Genomic DNA, 17,711 nt, shown 5'->3' with positions numbered 1-17,711 from the left:
AGGAAGCACATGCTCACTGTGGAGTGCTGAAAAGAAAAAAGCAGTTATATTAATGTAAGCTGTGGAAGAATGTAAGCCATCCAATCAATCAGACAGAAGTCATGCTTCAAGGTTAAGACAAACAAGAAGAGGAGGGAAAGCCATCGTTAATGAAGTGTAGAGTCCAGCTGGACTCATTCTAGTCTTTCTGCCAGCCACTCTGCTGAGGGACCACCCTACCATCGTGTCTGCGTCACCTTCCTTACAAGCATGAGGGCCTAGGGCCCCACATTACAATGAAGCAAGCACAATGTGAATAACAATAAAGCCAACCAATAATGAGCAATGGACCGACCCTAAATCCACTTTGTTAGGGGCATGGTAGGCAAAATGTCTTTCGACAACTGCCTCCTAAAGCTGTCTCCAGGAGTGATCTAAAACACATTATCAAAAGCAGAAAGTCTATTCGGCTACCTTTCCACCTAGGTGACAAATGGTAAAAACAATGCTGCGTCTGTTCTCTGAGGCACCGTGCTTCTTTTATTCTGTTTACAAGTGAAGCTGATGTACATTATGGAAGAGGTAAACCACTTTTTCAGGGTCTCACACTTTGCTTAAGAAACGTTATACTTAATTCTATTATGGCAAGACAACTCCCCATAAATGTAATTTTTTATCTTTAAGCAGCCATTTTCATTCTTAGAATGGCCTGCCAGAAAAGGGAAAATTAGAACATGAGAACGGGACACAAAGTGCATGTTATCAGGGTCAGACTGGCCTAAACGGCATCCAGGCAGTGCCCAGTGGGCTGGTCTGACCGGTCAGTGTGTGGGCTTAGTTTTAGCAGTGGTGGGACGCTTGTATGGCCAGTTGGGCTCGTTTTGACAGTTGATTTCCCTGATGTACTTTTTTTTTAGCTATCAGCTTGGTTAATGGGGACCACTTTTATTGTGGTGCCCAGGACTATTTTTTTGTACCAGTCCAACCCTACTTGTTATGTCCCCTTTATTCAATGTTGAAAGCACAAATAGTCTTTTAAGAACCCTATGGTCAGCAGAAGTCCATGGATCTGAAGCCCTGTAGGTTAAAGAAGTTGCTTACCTGCTCTGATCACTAGTCTTACCCCCTTGTGTGCTCCATTAAGCCGGTGCAGTTTACACCCACAGACAGTGCAACTGCCCATCTCTAAGTATCTCACTCAAGTCGGGAAATGGTGAAGGTGTTAGTGGCCTGAGCCAACCACCAAGAATGCTCAAAACCCATCCGAATGTTTATTTGATACCAGTTAAAGCCATGTCGTGGGTAGAATTCTCAGCCATGTTGATAGATGTCTTTGGAGTCCCATCAAGGCTCATGGTACTGTACAGAGTTAGACGGGGGTGGAAGTACACTTGGTTCTCCTTTTTGAAGGTGGCTTTCAGCCTGACGCCAGGCCATCCTTCTTCCTTTGAGACCAACCACTCCATCCTGGCATTCAGGTGTTAGCAGGACAGAGGCCAAGCCAAAGAGGGGCATCTGTTCTTATCTGCCCCATCCAGACAAATATAATAATAGGACACAGTCCAGCTTTCCAGCATCCTGCCAGGTACTTGCAGAAATGTAGAAACCAGCTAATTAAAGTGACAAATAGTGCACAATTTACCAGAATGATTTCCAGTGTAATTTCAGAATGCTTTACATATCCCTTAAAGGGATCTACCCTTTAAAAGCATACAGCCCACACAGCTGTCCCAGTGGGGCTGGAACTATTTTCAGAGTGGGGTACTGGCATCAATGTTACATCAGTGAAATTATAGGGATTGTGAAGAATCACACACAAAAAAAACAAGTGTAGCAATTGAGTCACCCCCCCTCAGCAGGAGAGTGGGAAATAGCCAGTGGTGCATTTGGAACACACTGTTCAAAATATATCACTGAAGGATTGTGTGGTAGTGCACTGTCATTTATAGACAGCGCATTTCCCAGTAAAATGTCCACAAAATTTGAACTGACAAGCAGTTTTACTGCTGAAACTATATAGTGCACAGACGATAAGATAATGTGTGGAAATAAGTTTCAGCAAATATTTACCACTTGCACATCACAAGTAAATTTGCCACTTGCACATCACAAGTAAAGTGTCCTGATGTGTTTCAACCATCTTGAAATCTTTATTTCCATCACACTTCAGAATTACAGAAAAGTGCTTCATTTTTGCTTTCCTAACTAATGATATATTTTGAAATATTTGAACGGTTATTTTACAGTCTTTTAAGTGTGTGTTGGAAACAAAGTGACATCCTACAGTTTTTCCTTTCACGCTCCCTGTACCCCAGCAAGATTGTCAGATTGTGTACTTTGAAACAGCATCTAACTTTGCACTTAGAGAAAGAAAAGTAAATATCAGTCTCCGTGTGAAAGGAATAAGACACAATTTGTCAGATATTTGACCTTTGACTCTGAATGCACAGCAAATGTGACAAGATAAACCTAAAAATTAAAGGAATCTCATTCACCTTCTGAACTCCAGCATAGTTATTTTGGGGGTGCTGCAGTACCTCCACACCCCTAATTCCTGCAATATGCTCTGTCGTTTGCAAAGTTCTGTATGTATGTTTCAGATGTTTTAGGTCTGGCCTAAGGGCAGCTCTAGTTGTTTAAAAAAAAGAATTTGAAAATGATATACAGTTATAAAAGGGCTTTCAATCTTCATCCACTGGTCTGCTCATTTGTTAGTTACATTTTGTCTTTCCTACCACAGCATATCACAGTGGGTCAGCCCACTTCACCTTTTGGTTGTCTTGGGCTGTGAGTGGAGTGACGACATTTTGTCCGACCACATGTACACAACTGTCTGAAAAGCAGTTCACTGGACTGTTATTCTTGGGTTGCCAAGTGGCATCTTTACTTTTCTATTTTTTGTCTATTTCTGCCATTGTTTTGTATATTGGATTTGTTTTCACAAAGAAGGGGCATATTTACAAGTTTTTTTGGTGCAGGGCAGCGCCGCAAGGTTTCTTACTGCTCTGCCCTGCATCAAAAGAAAAGGGCATGAATCTGCCGTATCTGTAAGATACAGCGCATTCCTGTCCTCTTCCACTGTGCTGGTGTACAATTGGCTACTATGCGCTAACGCAGGCACCCTTGCACCATGGTGCAAGGGTGACTGCGTTGTAGGAATGATTGGTTTTGTGCAAGAAGGAACATCTTCCTGCACAAAAACAATCAATGGAGGTTTTTTCCTCCTATGTGCAGAACACATAGAAAGAGGAAAAAATTAGGATAAAGTTATGTCTCCTCGTTACGCCTCCCCTGGGGCGGCGTAGGCTTTTGACACATTCCCAAGTTTACAACTCCTTTTAATCTGGGAATGCGTCAAAATCCCTGGGTGTTGCGTGGGAAAACCCAGCACAACGCCTATGATATGCCTCTTTGACACAGAGTAAGGCAATGCAGTGACTTGTGCTGAGTTGCCTTACTCCATATCTACAAGGCCGTGGAAAGCCACGCAAAGTGGCTTTACATAGCCTTGTAGATATGGGCCTGTGCCTCCTGTGCATTAAAAAAGTGATGTATTATTATACTAGAATTATAGGAAATAGATATCATGTTAGGGGATCTCTAAAGCAAATCAGATGTAAGGATAGATGGGTAATCGCTTCATTGATAAATCCGATCGTAAAAGTTTAAGAACAAATATTGGTAAAGTAAGCAGGAAAATGCTACCAAGCACTAAGTCACACAGCTGTTTAGAAGTAAAGGTATGAAATGGGTATGAGGCATTTCTGACTGAGATTACTCCAGAAATGTAGGATTCTACAAGACTACGTATGTTAAATTTTAGAGTGGATATTTTGCAAGCTTACATAGCAATATGGAGTGCGTCTGTGACAACAAATGGCGCCTGTGAATGCGAGATTGGTGGAATTAAACGTCACTGCGCTTAATACTTTTTGCACCTAATTCTGTTTAAACGCCTTGGCACCACTGCTAGCGTCGTCACTGTCATTTGTTAGAGGAGAGATTCAGCATCTATTTATTTTGCTGCGAGCCCCAGCGTCTAGGTCGCCCGACTAATGACTGGTTCCTAAAATGCTAGAACAAGCAGAAAGGTTGATCATCTTTGCAGTGGGTGCTTTAGTAGTCAGATCTTCCTCGGATAGCTGCTAAAACGTCATTTAAGACAATTCATTTAAGATGTTCTTTTAATGTAACAAGTATATGGGATGTTTTTATGTCAATAGGTATATATGTGTTTTAGATCCTCTTTTGAGGTCTGGTGTTAGCCAAGTTCTTTTGATTTTACTAAAATTATTACTGTAATATATTTAAATGGGCTTTCAGACAGGCCTCTTCATCCATTGGTGTGTTATTGTGGCATTCACCTTTGTTTCTCGCCCACTACAGCACATAGCAATGGATCCGTCCACTTCAGCCATTTGCTAACTTCAGCATGAGTGAAGACATTCTGCCTTTCACAAGGAGCACATCCACACACAAAGTAGTAGCCTTAAGTGCCAAGGGCTACTACGCTATGTGTGCTTTTTGAGAACAATGGACATGTTTGCTTTTAGCTATATTTTTAACTTCAATGAGGGCCAGTAGTCTCTTCAACAATAAAGTGTAGCCAAAACCATGACAAAACAAAAAAGCAATTGCCCAAAATAAAATTATGGACTTTGCTAGTGCTTGTTTAGTTGTCTATTTAAAGTGCACTGTGAGATGTTAAGGCTTGTAACTGCAAAAGATAATGTTTATTATTATTATTATGCAAGGGATTCATGTAACAGATTGCTGGCTGGACTCTACCCATGTCCGTTTTCCTTATGATAAAATCATCACTCTTGCCACAGGCCACCGTATAACGAGCCCACGTGATCGCACACCTTCTGCACATGTATAAGCCAGTCGCTTACTTGCCAAACAAGGCACAGTACAGGGAACTACCCACAACTTCCAGAGTCCAAAGGACAGCACCTCATACCTCTCTCAACTGGTTTCCCCGCGCTGCATCCCGCTCCCAACCGCAGTCAACCCCGGCTGTCCCAGACAAATCACAGCTCTCCCTCTATCCCCCCCCCACACACACACACACACACACACCTAAAATCCTTACAACCGAAGGCCTGGGTAAAGATGAGCCCCTTTCTCCCGCCTTCTCCACCCCTCAAGACTCCTGCCCCTCCGCATCAAGGGCCTGATTTATCAAAAGATTGCGCCCCCTTTGCGTCATTTTTTTGACGCAAAAACGGCGCAAATTGACAAAATACTATTTTATTTTGTAAGTCTGCACCGCTTTTACGTAAAAAAAAATGACGTAAAGGCGGCGCAAACTTTTCATAAATCAGGCCTAAATTCTTCTCGCCTCCATCCTGCCACCCACCTACATTGTTTCATAAAATGTGCATTACTTTTGTTCCCCGGATTTAAAGCTGTCGCGTGCGCGCGGCACACTGACCTGTCGTGTGTGCACAGACATGCTAATCTCTGTGTGGTAATTTCATTCATCGGTTTGGAAGCCTCTTGAAAACCACAATAGATGTTCCTGGATACCCGTTAATGTAAGATTGCAGCCCCCAAAAGTACTCTGGCTTCACTGAAACCACAGCCTGCATGAGTCACGTTGCGGAGTTTTAAGTTCTCGCCGGGTCGGCCTCACATGGTGCCAAGGTGGCGTGTTGCGGGTTAGTCACAGCATCCCTCCCACTGCTGAGATCGTGAAGGACCCCCGAAACAGCTTCACCACAGTTATCTGATCTCGTGCAAGACTCTTGTCCAGGACCAATGAAGTTATGCGGCAGGGGAGGGGAGGATGATACCCTGGTGACTAGAGCGAGGATGGAACGGAACCGCTGGAATAAGAGCAGGGCCACTGGAATTATATGATTTTGGTGGTGCGGCCATTTCCACATAATTCCCATCTGTCGCATTCCCCATATAATCCATCATCTGCTGCATAAATCTGCAGCTTTTAACAAGAAAGAGTTTGTTTCTAGCTGAAACGGATCAAAAGTTCCTAAGAAACGCAGTGATAAGTTTGACTGATCACCCTACTGCTGCTTATTGTTGTATTCGTGTATCTACTCATTTGGTGAACCCTTTGTTCAGACAATGTTAATATGTACTATAAACATTGCAAGCTAGTCTACCGCATAATTTAGAGAACCACCGCCATACCACCCGCCTCTGTCTTGCCTCTCATGTTGTCCATTCTGTTGCCTCTCAGCGCTTTGAAGTGGCCTTCGGTGAGACATCATGGCGTGTTATCGACAGCCTCAGCGGTTGGGTATGTATCCTCGTCTCTTCTCACGGCAACCTTCCTCCGCTGGTTTCCAGCCTCAGGAGAACCTCATTTTGACACCCTCCACCCAAGAGCCTCTCGTGTTTCTGATGCTATTCCCTCTCGGTGCTTTGAAACTTCGTTTGGGGCGGATTAGGCGCTGGACAAACATCCACCTTGCCACAAACAGGCTCCACAGTAGAACATCCTGGCAGGTTGTGGGATAATAGCCTCTCCGGCCGGTCTCCAATCTGGCGAGAAGCTCTAGCGACCATCAAGGCTCCTTGAAATAGGGAGGTCTCCAGGCTAAAGCACTACAGCGCCTCGTGCACTCTAAAAGCAGGTCTCTCTAGCGCCAAATAGATTCGAAGCACTTTTTCTCACCAACTCAGCTGGCTTCCTCTGAGCTACCATCAGGGGCAGCACCTCGAGGTTCGAGGAGGTACAAATCCTTCTAGACGGTATGAGAGCCCAGTGTCCTTAGAAAAACTCCAACCTGCCAGTCCATGCATCACAATGCTTACCACAACTACCTGCTGCGCCCCTGCCCTCCCAGCTCTGCCACCCCTTCAGTACCTGGTCCAGCCCTGACACCCCTCCAGCACCGAATCCAGCTCTGACAACCCTCCGGTACCAGATCCAGCCCTGACACCCCTCCAGTACCGGATCCAGCCCTGACACCCCACCAGTACCGGATCCAGCTCTGACACCCTCCAGTACCAGATCCAGCCCTGACATCCCTCCAGTACCAGATCCTGCTCTGACACCCCTCCAGTACCGGATCCAGCTCTGACACCCCTCCAGTACCAGATCCTGCTCTGACACCCCTCCAGTACCGGATCCAGCTCTGACACCCTCCAGTACCAGATCCAGCCCTGACACCCCTCCAGTACCAGAACCAGCCCGGACATCCCTCCAGTACCGGATCCAGCTCTGACACCCCTCCAGTACCAGATCCAGCCCTGACACCCCTCCAGTACCGGATCCAGCCCTGACACCCTCCAGTACCAGATCCAGCTCTGACACCCCTCCAGTACCGGATCCAGCTCTGACACCCCTCCAGTATCGGATCCAGCTCTGACACCCCTCCAGTACCACATCCAGCTATGACACCCCTCCAGGACCGGATGCAGCCCTGACACCCCTCCATTATCAGATCCAGCCCTGACACCCCTCCAGTACCGGATCCAGCTCTGACACCCCTCCAGTACCGGATGCAGCCCTGACACCCCTCCAGTACCGGATCCAGCTCTGACACCCCTCCAGTACCGGATGCAGCCCTGACATCCCTCCAATACCAGATTAAGCTCTGACACCCTCCAGTACCGGATCCAGCCCTGACACCCTCCAGTACCGGATCCAGCCCTGACACCCTCCAGTACCGGATCCAGCCCTGACACCCTCCAGCACCGGATCCAGCCCTGACACCCTCCAGTACCGGATCCAGCCCTGACACCCCTCCAGTACCGGATCCTGCTCTGCCACCCTTAAGTACCGGATCTAGCTATGACAACCCTTCAGTACCACATCCTTGCTATTTACCTTCCCTCAGACCCTGTATCTGGGGCGGGGGTGTGCTTAATTAGAAGAGGACCTTAAAGCCCCTGTAAGTACTAACAGAAGCCCCGCGGCCACTATGGAGAAGGCACCGATCCCAGCAGACCCTCCGTGGAAACCTTCGCCCAGAAGTGGATCCACAAACCCTGCAGCTGCTTCTCTAATTATTACCTGTTCATGTCTAGCGCCCACTTGCCACTCTGTGCCTTCAAGACCCCCGTTTCTGGTAACTTGTGGAACCAAAGGAAAGGAGACAAATATTAATTTCCCAGGATTACACAGCGTGGTCAAGTGGGGATTCAAACCTAGGTGACCTGGTTCAGAAGGCTCCAGGGTAAACATTAGAGTACATCTTATGCGTGCCCAGTTCACTCCTGGCCTTTTCTAGCAATCAGCCAGGTAACTTGCCAAATGCGCATGTGCCTTCAGTGTGATGCTCTGCTCAGCAGCGCTCTTGGCAGCCACATGCCCCTTGACCTGCGCTCCCCATCAAATACAGTAAAGTCCGGTTCAGGTGGCACTTACGCGAAGGTGGCTCAGTCTGGATGAAGGATGCTCACTCAGCCGCTGAACTCCTCAAAGTGCCCAGTCTGAGGGTGGATGGGCAGCTAAAAGGGAGGCTTCTGGGGGTGACATCACCCGTCCCTGCCCCATCTACTCCTCCCCTGGCAGGGGGGGAAGCTGTCCCTTCTAAGGGCAGCGGTTCTGGAGGCAGGCACCTTATTTGGGGAAAGGAAGAACGCGAGAGACAGTGACTAAAAGCCCTTTCTTCCCTCTCTGCTAGAACATTCCCCAGATGTTTGCAGGAAGGGCTGCTGGCAGCCCCGAGGAGCCCTGATCCGCTGCTTCAAGTCCTTTTATAGACAGAGGCGCAACTCAGTCTCTCCCGGCGGTGCCAGGGGTCTCCACCCTGCCCCTGTTTCAGCATGCCCTGCCAAGGGTGTAATCCCAGCCTCAGCATCTTCTGTCAGGGGTCCATCTCCAGTCTCCTTAAACAACTCCTTGTTAATCTATGCTATGCTCATTTTATTCATACAGCGAACCTACGACTTGGCTTCGTGGCGCTATAGAAACACAACACAAAATAAATCTTCTTAGTTCGAGGCAAAACTAGGGTGACCTAAACTTCCGAGGAAAGCTATCATCCACTATGAAGAAATGAAGACAAAATAATGCACGTAAGCGCAAGCTCCGAGTTTCACTGCCCCCTCCTTCACCATCACTTACCAGGGGTCCCCTCCATGTTTATACATCCTCGACCAGGGTTACTTCTCTTTCTCACTACCCCTGTAACCACTGGCTGGGAGATCCTCGCACCCTTGCACCCATCCCTTCCCCTGCGTCTACAGTAGCCTCGCTCCCCCCCACCCCCCTTCCTCCCCATTGGGCTCCAAGGGTTCCCTTCCCAGGTCCTTCGTCCCCTGCTGGAGGGCCTCTCCTACTTCCCCCCATAAACTGCCGCCTCCTGCCCCTGCAACTCATGCCATAGGACCTATCCCAGGGCTAGGTTCCCCCCAACCCCAGAGCCCAGAACCTCCACATCAACGCCCCTGTGCCCCTGCGCCCCTGCGCCCCTGCGCCCCTGCATGCCCTCCAGGAACCGAGGTGCCCCCAGGATGGGATGCTTTGGGAGTGACCCTTATGAATGAGCTGGCTCTCAGCTCCTGTACAGGTCGACAGGCCCCCAGTGACTGTGCTCCCCCCAGAAAGAAAACATTCGCGTCCGAAGCTGTTATTCACTCGTCCAAGAGCGAGAGCGGGCGGCGCGGGGGAGTTTAGAGACCGCGATCTCCCTCGGTCTGAGCCAAAGACGCAGAAAATAAAGACATCATAACTGTGGAATGTTTCAATCCAGTACCTCTCCGGAAAAAGCCATTTAAGGCGTGCATTGCAAGCCAAATCATAGGTAACGTGTGCATGTAAGCCCACAAGGACCCTCACACCTGTACATGTCTTCTAGGCCCACAGAACACTCATACCTCCAGTACCACGCCGAGCTGTTTCAAGCCACCGGGAAAGGGGCACCTGCTGAGGGCCTCCGCCTTAAAGGGCTAGGCCTGTCTCGGTCGCAACCTCTCGCCCTCTTTTTGCCGACCCCTACATCCACGTGTCTGTCCCTACCTCACCCGCACCTGTCTACCTCTTTCTACTTCACCTATCGCTCGTTCCCTCTTCTCGAGCTCCCTTTCTCGCCCCTCTTTACCTCACTCTCTACTCCTCTGTCTACATGTAACTCACCTCGCTGTCACTACCTCGCCGCTCGCTCGACCTCTGCCCTCATTCTCCCTCACGGCTCTTTCTCTACTTGGTCTGTCTCTACCTCTATCCTGGCGCATTCCGTCTCCCTGCAGTCTCTAAATCCTCGGCCCCTCCCTACCTCACTTCTTTCTACACTTCCCTCTTCCTACTTTGTTTACTCTCATCACTCACTTTCTGGCTTAGGTCTCTCCATACTTTACCTCACCTCTGGTACCTCATCCTCCACCTTTACCCCTTGCTATACTCACCTCTGCGTACACTGTAGCTCTCTAGCGCTACTCTTTGTACCGCACCTCGCTTCACTAAAGCTCCCCCTCCCATCTATGGCCGCTGGCGCACTTCTGCACACCTACTATAGGATTTTCTGGCAAATAGTTGGGTACAGGGGCTTTCAGTCGGGTGTGATTCACAAGGAATTTTTACATAAATACAGACAAACATATACACACACACACACACTCCCTCTCTGCTTTGAAAGTCTTCAAAAATGTTGGTTATTTTTCCAAAATGTGCGTTTTCTTCTCTTAGTACCCCTGCTAATCCACATTCCTCTCCCTTTCCACTGCCCCTTTAGTGCCACTCATGTGCCCTGCTTGTCATATAATGCAGTGGTTCCCAACCTGTGAAACAGGGACCCCTGGGGGTCCGCAAAGCCTCCTCAGGGGGGTCACGACTACTTAGAAAATTAATTTATTAAAACATATTGGGTCCCCTGGCTTCCAGTAATGACTCAGTGGGGGTCCCCGGATTCCAATAATGATTCAGTGTGGGTCCCCAGGTTCACGTAATGATAAACTATGGCCCTGTGAACACATCAGCAATATCGAAGAAATACAGTGTTGACAAAATAGAAAGATACTCCAGGGAAATTATAAAAAACACGAATCAATGCACAAGATACATATGCACTCACCCCTCCCAAGTCAGAAGCGATGAATACAATTGTAACAATTAAATAGAATTTAAGTGCATATGGGAAAGAGGAAAGTGCGTTGTGCAAACTTTAAATATCATGTCACTTAGTATTCACCTTGAATTGAGAGATGAGCGCTGAATCAGGTCTGGATAAACAAGGTCTTACAGCATTAGAAAACATAAATGAGGGTAGAGTGCAGAAGTATATAGGCCCGTATTTATACTTTTTTTGCGCCGCATTTGCGTCGTTTTATGACGCAAAAACGGCGCAAACTTGCAAAATGCCATTGTATTTTGTAGGTTTGCGCCGTTTTGCGCCAAAAAGCGGCGCAAATGCGGCGCTAAAAAAAGTATAAATACGGGCCATAATGTCAATCGATTTGGCCTCGAGGTATATCCCAAACAGATCCCAAACATGCCTCGCCTCCCCAAGGCCAAAACCAGTTGACACAATAGCAGCAAAGAATAATGATCAAAAATCAAACTATCACTCTTAAATCAATACAGCGAAACCGATACTTATACCTCAGTGAGCAGCAACAAAGAAAGGAAGATGGCTGCCTGACAGGTTTATAAAAGGGAATGGAATGTCTGAAGATTCTTGTTCTAAGTTACTTCAAGTTGCTGCTATGAGTTGGCAATAAAAAGGATATGCATAATATTGGCCTCTGTGCCTTGCCATAAAATTAAACAGTACATCGTGCAAATACCATAAATTGCGTTGCCAAACATGTTTAGAGTCAGAAATAGCAATTCCAGGCTTGCAGGGCTTTAGCCACATCTACCCAGAAAAAGGGGGAAGACTATGAGATGGGCAGGCCTGTACCCAGGCCTACACACCTATGAGACGGGCAGGCCTGCGCCGAGGCCTACACACCTATGAGACAGAGAGGCCTGTACCCAGGCCTACACACCTATGAGACAGAGAGGCCTGTACCCAGGCCTACACACCTATGAGACGGGCAGGCCTGCGCCGAGGCCTACACACCTATGAGACAGAGAGGCCTGTACCCAGGCCTACACACCTATGAGACGGGCAGGCCTGCGCCGAGGCCTACACACCTATGAGACAGAGAGGCCTGTACCCAGGCCTACACACCTATGAGACAGAGAGGCCTGTACCCAGGCCTACACACCTATGAGACAGAGAGGCCTGTACCCAGGCCTACACACCTATGAGACAGAGAGGGCCTGTACCCAGGCCTACACACTTCTGAGATGGAAAGGCCTGTACCCAGGCCTACACACCTATGGTAGAAAACTTCAAAACAATAAAGTGCAAAAGTGCATAATTTCAATTTCAAGCTGTCGATATGTGTCTATCAATATGCCCAATACTCCTGGCTTACCCTTACCCGAGGTGCTCAGTGCTGACCTCGCTGTATGTCACCTCCACGTACTTCACCTTCCCTTCAATCTCACCCCCTCACTTCACTTCTCCACCCCTCTTTTCATCTCTATGTATCCCACCTTCACCTCTCTCAGCCCCAACCACTTTTGAACCCACCACTCTTTACCACACCTCTCTTACTCATTTCTCTCTCGAGCTCACATCACTCTCTCTCCACGGTCACCCTTCTCTCTTAGTACCTAGCTTTTCAGTATATCTCACCATTCGGTTGCTACCTCACCTCTCCACACCCCCTTCCTATTTCCTCCTTCTCCTGTTCTCTCTCAACCCTTCATTGTTCTCGCTGCCTCTCTTTCTTTACCTCTTTTTCTTTATCATTTCTCGCTCACGTCTATGAACACCTTCTGTCAGCTCACACCCTCTATCGCATCTCTTTCTCTCTACACATACCCCTCTCTCTGCCTCATCCCTTGGTGAGCCACATCTCTCTCTCTTTCTGCTTTTCCTTCTTCCCATCTCTAGTTATCTCTTCTCTCTAAAACCTCGCCAGTACTTTTACCTCTCTTACTGTTATTTCTTTCTCTCTACCTTACATCTCTCCATACCTCACTTATCTCTATACCTTATGTCCACCTCTGCCTCCTTTCTACTTCTACTACACATCGTTTACTATTACTTTTTCTTTACCTCCCTGTCCTTCTGTCTCCAATCCCCTCCCATTTCTTGTGCCCAGGGTAGCTGGGAGCCACTGCCTAGCCAGAGAAGTGAACAAATGGAAAGGAGGGATAAGGCGGGGAAGAGAAGTAAGGAAAAGATTATAGCCGAAGGAATGGTGAAAATCCTCAGAGCAGTGCTTGGAATTTCCCTGCTGCGGAGAGAATACAAGATGTGAAGGGGGCTTTACTTCTGGTAACCAATATCCAGCATTTAAAACTACAATTTCAAGCGTCTTGTGCATGTCTTATTTGATATTCGGCAATAGTTCACCAAATCACTCTTATTGTGTTTTTCCTACAGTGGGAGGAGCTGACTGGTTAGACACTGAATTCTATGTTAAATATTTCTGCTTCAAGAAAAGAACCAAGCATTGGGAAAACCAATAGGTCTTGGCTCTTTAAGGTGCATGCTTCTTTGTTTTGATATCTGTAAATTATGTGTGATGTTCACGGATGAACAGATATGGCACTCATGCAGGCACAGGGATGCTTTAATACTGTTATACTCCGAAACCAGTGACAGCAATGTCTCTAAATACAGAGACCACAGACATTGGCCCAAGATAGCAGCACTGTCCCCAATGGGAGAATCTGCAAGTGAAAGGTAATGTAAATGTCTGATGTTGAGTGAAAGTTGCGAGCAATTGAATTTGTTACTAATGGGTGCTGGTGTTTTGTGTCTGTGGATGAATGTTGTTGCTAACTGCTGGTGTGAGTGGTTGAATGACGTCAATGGCTGAGTTATGGTACAGTGTCTCCGTGTGAATAATTGTTATGGCAATTGAGTAAGTGTCATTATATTGCATTAGTGAATGATGCTGCAGGTGAGTTGTGAGTGGCAGTAGGTGAGTGAACGGAGAGCAAACAGTGCGGAGCACAATTAACAACATATATGCGGAAGCTCACAAAGGGTGTGATGGCCTCTAGAACTGTGATGGAAGTGGTTCCTTAGGGGAGAGAGGTGAGGACAGCTACATTAGTAAAGGGCTCGTCCATCACCCTCAATAGTGTGAAACACAAATAACTCAAATCAAGGGTTTTTGGATCAGAGATCATATCTGCTGCATTGAATGTAGGCTCCACATCTTTTCCTGCTGGCCTCCATAGAAAATCCAGTAAAAACAGGCTGAGGTGGCAACCCTAACTGCATGCACTCAGTAAACCATAGCTGCCAAGTCCCCCCCCGGTCAGTCCACATGCGATTAATAAGGCCAATCTTGATTTTTCCTTGGAATCTGGGACTTATAGTCATATTTAACCCAGTATAACACCATGGCTACAGGTCCCAGAGTTCTGAGAATAAAACAGGGCTGGCCTGACTAGTGCTGCCTCGACCAGTGAAATTTGGCACCTTTCGTAAACTGTAGATGACATTCATTTCTGCAGTTAGTTGGTTTGTTGAGCAGAGGATTACCAGGCGTTTGTAGAATATGTGTGAGATTTTAAGACCATAATACCTGAAACAGAAAAAGATAAGAAGGTGATGGTTCAGTTACTTACCTGAAGTCTCTATTTCTCAGATGCCTCTTTCCTTACTACAGTCATTGTGTTCCACCATCCATCCTCAGGTGTTTTTTTTTTTTTTTTTTTTTTACCTAATGGTCATTGCTCGGCGAAAACACAACTCCAAAGGTTCGCAGGAGCTGATGTAACTTATCTGATCCGGGTTATTCGTTTGCATTCTGAGGCTCGGAGTGCAGTGTACCTCATCATAAAACTAAAAGCAAGATTAAAAGTCCCAGAATACAAAGCAAAAAAATGGTCTCACTGAGCTACTCACGAATGGACCTCAGACACCTAAAAGCTCTTTCATGGCTCCTAGGTAGGTGATCGGAAATTACTTCTCGTGGAGCAACGGTTTTAGACATTTTAAGCGCTTCTGCTATTTCCCCTGCCTTCAAATCTGTTTATACACCTTGTTTTAGAGAAGGTCAAGTACTCACCCGCGTGTCTGAAATCACTTTAAAGATAACCTCAATAAACATCACTTTTAAATTGTGCAGGCAAGCTTACACCGAATGTACAGACATTGATTTCTTGTTCCACTACATTTCCTGAATAATGCAGGCCCTTCCACTTTCCGAGGCCTGTTCGTGAATAACGAACCCGGTTCAGGTGTTTCCTCTGCATTCTGGGATGTATAGTCCAGTTTTATTCGTTATAAAATCAGAACAGCATGTCTGAGAAAGAGCTACCTATTCATGAATGTAAGAACCCTGAGAGAATCTCATTGTAGTAGTGGGCTGTTAAGTTTTGTAATTTATTGCTATGAAAAATAGAAAAAAAGAGGTGTCGTGTATTATAGGAGAAACAAATGTGCCATTTCGCAGCAATATACCTTAACGTCCACCACGTATAGAATTCATTTTATCAGGCTTTGCCAATGTTTATTTCATTCGAGCAGTTCATAAGCCAGTGCTCCAGGCGGTGCTCTGAAAAGTGCTCTTAATGACGTGAAAGATCCACTTAGGGCACCATGCTACTGTGGGGTTAAGGTTATTTAATACCATTCAGTTTGAGGTGCGGTGGACTTATGAGTTTTTACTAGTGCAGTCGCTTCTGTTGGGCGTGTTTTGAGCTGCTCAATCCTACCTCATCACTTGTTCTGTACAAAAGAGCGCCTTTGAAAGCCAATATGCAGCGCACCTGCAAACAAAGGGCGTATTTACAAGCCCCTGTGCGCCGCCGGAATGTCTCTGTTAGTGACGGTCAGGCAGCGCACACTGCAGGGCCATATCTACAAGGCCAGGTGAAGCCACCCTGTGTGACTTTTCACGACCTTGTAGATATGTAGATATGGACTGAGTCAACGCAGCGCAAGTGGCTGCATTGCCTCACCCTGTGATAGGGAGGCCTGCCCTGGGCGTTATGGTGGGTGTTCCCACATAACACCCACATTGACACATTCTTGATACATGCCCAGATTTACAAGGTTCTGTAAACCTGGTGATGTGTCAAAAGTGAGGCGTAAAGGAGATGCACTGAGGAGAAATACCTTTATTTCTCCTCTTTTTAAAAATCTTTTTGTATGTGTGCTGCATTTTGCAGCACACATACAAAGAAGAAAACACCTCTCTTGATTGTTTTTGTGCAGGAAGGTGTTCCCTTCTGCACAAAAACAACCATCTCGACAACGCAGGCACAGCTAAGGTGCCTGCATTGGTGCATGACAGCCCACTGCGCACCAGAGTAGGGAAAAAGGATAGGAATACGCTGAATCTCATAGACATGGCACATTTCTGCCCTTTCTTGATGCAGAACAGCACAGCAAGAATCATTGCAGTGCTGCCCTGCGCCAAAACCTTGTAAATGAGGCCCAAACTCTTTACCTTTTCTGTTCCAGCAAGTGATGCGAACTCTGATGTAATGGGATAAAACCCTAATACTCAGGATGACTGATAGCCCACGCACCAAATATCTGTCCAGTGGGATGATCCAAAAGGTTACTGACAAGTCTAACTGAGCAATGGCTGACCCATTGTCTGTACTCTATGTATACCAACAGCCAAAAACTGTTTATTCTTTTTGATAGTTTTCACCCCTGCCATTTGAGAGAGAACCTACCGTTTGGACAATTTTTCAGATTGAGAAGGTATTTCTCAGAGATATCAGATTACAAAAAAACAAGCCAAGAGTCTAGCATCTAAACTGGAGGCTAGGAAATACCCCCCAAGAATAATCAATCGAGCCATGAAGCGATCTCGCAATAACAACAAAGAAGCCCTTCTGGACATCCCTCCCCAAAAAGAGAAGGAGGAAAGACCGATATGTATCACAACTTTTAACATGGCCTCCAATAAAGTAAGCAAGATCATCAACAAACATTGGCGCATCCTCAATAGTGGCTCATTAAATATCCTCAAACCCAAGTTTTCACATAAACGGGGAAAGAGTCTTCGAGACATGCTTGTACACAACCGCCAATGCCATCTTCATAGTAAACCAGAAGATATCAACTACCTACCACTACCCGATTGACATTATCCATGTGGGAACTGTAGTGTGTGCCATCTAACAAAGGTCTCTAAACAGGTCAGCTGTAACAACAGCACAACATGGGACATTAGAGACTTCCCCAACGGTAACACGCAGCGAGTAGTATACATGATCACTTGTCCATGCAACCTACATTATGTGGGGATGACCACCTGCAAGGTTAAGACTTGCATCTGCGAACACCGTAGTAACCTGAGATGTGGGCAGGCTACGACTAAAATTTCCACTCATTTCAAAGAGAAAGCACACACAGTGGAGGATTACCAGTCGGTTATCCTAGAACACCATAAAGAGATTAATTGTGAGTCTGCACTGTTCGAAAAAGAACAACAATGGGTTTATAAATTATGCACACACCAATTTGGCCTCAATGAGAACATACCTTTGAGCCAGCTGACGAAGAATTAACATCACATTAATCATTAGTCGGATATACATTTCCTGAAATGAATGGTACACCTAGGCAGTGCGAAAGGTCCTATGTCCATCTCATTCCTTTACATTCCATAGTGTCACAAAGAGCAAACCCTCAACAATAAGTATTAGCCACTCACATATACGTCACCATCACAGCAAGAAGGGAACGAGTAACCCTTCGTTAAATACAATAAAGAAATTCCCAAATAATTATCAAAATGATATGGAAATCTCCAGTTCTGCCTCTGTAAGCCCATGAAGC

General features: G+C 46.5%; 1 protein-coding gene across 1 annotated transcript in view; it reads right to left on the bottom strand.

The window, feature by feature from the left end:
* TAGLN (transgelin) overlaps positions 1 to 8,586 on the bottom strand; it is a 48,140-nt gene extending 39,554 nt beyond the window's left edge. The window contains exon 1 of the mRNA XM_069224715.1: positions 8,321 to 8,586. The gene's annotated coding sequence lies outside the window, so the exon portion shown is untranslated. The remainder of the gene's footprint in view (positions 1 to 8,320) is intronic.
* Between the last annotated feature and the right edge of the window lie 9,125 nt (positions 8,587 to 17,711).

The sequence above is a fragment of the Pleurodeles waltl genome, chromosome 3_1, assembly GCF_031143425.1.
Source record: "Pleurodeles waltl isolate 20211129_DDA chromosome 3_1, aPleWal1.hap1.20221129, whole genome shotgun sequence".
Classification (NCBI taxonomy): Eukaryota; Metazoa; Chordata; class Amphibia; order Caudata; family Salamandridae; genus Pleurodeles; species Pleurodeles waltl.
This window is presented reverse-complemented; position numbering and strand designations above follow the sequence as displayed.